Raw genomic sequence first — 4,090 nt, 5'->3', positions numbered from 1 at the left:
TTTAGCAGAGACAAGTAAGAAGTGTGACTTCTTACCCTGTCTTTCTCCAAAATGGATCCTATTCCTTTCCATAGTTGCTGTGGATATATGTCTCCCCTCTATCACTGTACACTCAAGTCATTCTAAAACTTGGTGTGGATGTGACAGCATTAGCAACAGTTGAGAGACCATTATTATGAGACTGGACTGACAGGGATATTTATTCTGGGGGTAAGGCTGAGAGAAAACTGTTTGCCGTGTGCCCTTTTTTCCACACATTAAAACACTGAATCGAGTTTTAGACGTTTTGGTGGCAGAAGGTCCTTTCTGCGTGAGCTGACCAGTAAGCACTGATATTAACATGTTAATGGTGTGGCCATACACTGGAATCAGGTATTGGGCCAGAGGATGGCCATCTTTGTGTTTGGGATTAGTGTGGTGAGGTACACAGAGTCAGATTGATAGATATGGGGGTAGGTGGGGATTTAAAGGCTGGCGTGCACACACACTGCAGACACACCTAATCTGTCTCTCTGATCCCTAAAAAGCTGGGATTCTGTGTGTTCCACTCTGGTTTGTGTTTGCTGCACTTCTAACTTCTTTCACCTCTTTGTGATCACACCACCAAAGCTTGGATTCAGCCCACTTAAGAGTAGCCAAAACCCCCTTGACGACTAAGTGGTCGAATCGTGAAAGACAGATGCGCATAGCAACCCCAGCTGTTGTTATTGGTTGTCATTTCTGCCTTCCTGGTGCAGTAACATCACTGTCACGTAATTAGACTCACAGTCTATTGGCAACTGTGCTTTCTCCACAGAGGGTCACAGTGAAGGGCGTGCACTCTCTGGCAGGCTTTCTTGGCTTCCCAAAAAAGTATTTGATATGCTTCAGTCACTCTTTTTTATGGTGGGTGCAGGAGCTCAAACTAGGCATTTTAGTACTGTGACTTTGCATGCATTAAGCTTATCTATTCTAAATTTTTGAACTTCTAAGCCATCAGTCAGATGAGGCATCACTCAGGCATTTTATTGAAATAGGCACAAATGCATATTTGGACAAGTGGTTCGAACCTAACAAACCCTAACCCCAAAACATATTAAAACAATGTTTTTTTTTTTTTTAATATTAAGCTTCAAGTAAATTACTCACCGGGTATGACTATTATGAACTAATTAAAGATTCCTTCAGATCATGTCAGTTCACCTTCTTGATTCTGTAATGTTGCTGGTCCTTCTTATTTTCATTCCTTCTTTGAAATGTAACTTTTAAGACCCTGCTTGACAAAACTGTGATCTGATTTGATTTGATCTTATTTTAAAGGAACACTTAAACAAGTGGACTGTATTTTTATGGTGTTTTGGGGAACACTGGCACAGTAAGAACTTGAACTCTGGAGACTGGACCCTGGACTAAACCAAAAAATATTCAGAGATATTAGGGAAATCCTTTTTCAAGAGATATTAGAGTACTGGTTGTTGAGCTGTTTATCCCAAACTGGTTTGATGTCAGCTTCTTCACGAGATGAATGACACCAAATTCACCAAACACCAAATTCTTTGGAGACTGGCCCAAAGCACTTGAGTGATAGAGATCTTAATTTTTCCATCATGTGTTAACGACTGTGTGTTAGAACATGGGCCAGGGTGCAGATGGATGGTGATCTCCTTGCTGGGCTGAATAAGAATGACTACTCATCTTAATGTTATCAGTGAGTGTAACGGTGGAGGAGATGGGAGCAAGTCTATGGAAATGCTAGTCAGACTGTCATTCTGACAGGCAGAACCCTGAGGTGTGGAACATATTCACACCTTCTCAATCTGCCACCCCCCCAACACACACACTCCTTTATGTGTTTACAACACATCAGTGGGGATGGCCAATTTACCATTCGTACACTGTAATAGTGGGAACTGATTGGAAACTAACACTCATCCTGAACTGTCAGTGGGATTCTGCTTGAGTCACCTCAATGTAACATTTCTCTTCAGTCAAGTCAAGTCAACTCATGCTTTGAGGTTCGAAGAGACATTTTATTTTGGGTAATTTCTGTTTGAAGTATTGTAGTTAGGAAGTAGCTAAATAATTACCTTATAACATTTTAAGCTACAAATGAATAATGTAACCTCCAACTTTTAAGTTCTGATGTACAAAACAAAGACTACATAGGAGGGCAAAGTTAGCAATTAAAATAAAAAATAGAGCTTCAACCCCCTTGTTTTAACTGCGATGTTGGTTACAATTACAACAAATGCTCATACTCCACAGACATTAAAATGGTCAGCTGGGAAAAAAAAGGTTACTTCAGGAGGAATCATCTAGACTTTAACCATTTAAACTGTTTCCTCTAGCATTTTAATTTTCCTGGAGGGAAACTGGAGCCCCTTTTCCTAGAATAAATTGCTTTGGCAAAGATGTCCTCCCTTATTCATTTTCATCTCAAAGAATTATGTCAGTAAAACAAAGGAAAGTTGTAGAGCTCCCTCTGGCTTTCTGGTGTGGATGAAGTGTGTGAGGGGTGATGTGGAAACAAGCCTGTGCCACATGTGTGTCTGTAGCCTGCAGCTGACAGGGGCTTACTTCCTGCCCTCATGCTTTTGATTGGTGCTGCGCAGATGATGTGCAGATTCACTCTCACGTCCCTGCAGTGTCTGGAACGATGAACAATGCTGATAACGTAAAGACCGGTGAATCTGCACTGCATCTGCAGTGATAAAACAAAGCCCCCTATTTATTCTGTTGGATTCCCCCCCCACCTGCCAGGGCGTGGCACCCAGCAGGCTTGGCCTCACTCCCCCATACATATTCTAATGTGGTCCCAAGACCAATCTGACTGAAGATGATTGATCCTTCCTCCTTTGTCATGCAGCATGTCAAGGAACATTTTGCACTGGGCCACAACAGGCTGGTAGATCTGCAACTTTACAGGTGAGCAAAGGATAAACACTGGCCTGATTAGAGGTTAGAGATTTAAGTGGGAACATTAAGTGGGAATGTTCTTAACATGATATTATAACCAGAGGAGTGGTAATCTGACTTAAATAAGAAACTCTGTGTGCCTTAGTGTAAGTGTTGACATTTTACACTTTTTTGAGTTTTGCTGTTGTGTTCAATGAAAAATAAACTTAAATAAACAATAATACACCTGAAGGGCACCATGTACTGTACATTTTGCTCTGAAGAGGTGTTCTATCACCATATACTTCGGAACCAGGATTATTTCCAAGTCCTGACTGCTAGTATTATTAACATCAACTCACCTCATCATGCTGGTGTGGATCCTCTTTGTTTAAAAGGAGCAGCTGTACCCTGTCCAGTGTGGTGCACCCTGCAGCTGGAACCTCAGCAGCGCATTCAAGCCTCACCCTGCCCATGAATGTACAATAAGAGGATGTTCACACAGATCCTTCTCATTTCTAGGGGACTTAATGCGTCTCCTGATGTTAAAGCAAGGTCAAAAGTACACAGAATAAATGGCTCCCGCCACCCATCATCTTGCCTTTATCTGTCAGCAACGTCTCCTCGTAAATAGGAATTGATTGCAAAAAAGGGGGCCGGCTTGTGTTAGACATCCACTGACGACAAGTCTCACATCTGGGACGTCACCAGAACATGACCTGAGAAATTAGATGTGAACCATAAAAACCACTTTAATGACTCCCCACCGTTGTCGAGGCGAGCACTTCATAAAGCACCTGAGAGTCAGTTGCCGTGGGTGAGAGGGCAAGAGGAAAGATGGGATGTTTGTTGGGAAGGTTCGACCCTGAAGTCTGATGCTGGTGACATCACCCCAGCCGGAAGGATGTAGTGAGTGCCACGAACTTGCGGAAATGACTCCTGGGCTTTTAAGGTCTGTTTCACTGGGCTGCCTGGGTGACTCATTACGGGCCTGATTGAGTGTGCCATAAGGCAAAGGCATGGGCTGGAGTCTTCAGGTAATTTATAGGAACCCCCTGCCATGCCCAGCTCCATGAAGTCATTAGTGACTCAGCTAATAGCCTATCATGTAACTGATTAGCTAATGATGTCAGCCTTTGGGCTCTATGGGGCACTGAACCACAGTGCTATGAAGATGCAAGATCATTTGGTCACCTTTTCACCCTGTGGCCACACC

This window comes from Megalops cyprinoides, chromosome 2 (assembly GCF_013368585.1).
Source record: "Megalops cyprinoides isolate fMegCyp1 chromosome 2, fMegCyp1.pri, whole genome shotgun sequence".
Classification (NCBI taxonomy): Eukaryota; Metazoa; Chordata; class Actinopteri; order Elopiformes; family Megalopidae; genus Megalops; species Megalops cyprinoides.
The sequence above is the reverse complement of the archived record's forward strand: the minus strand, read 5'-3'. Positions refer to the sequence as shown.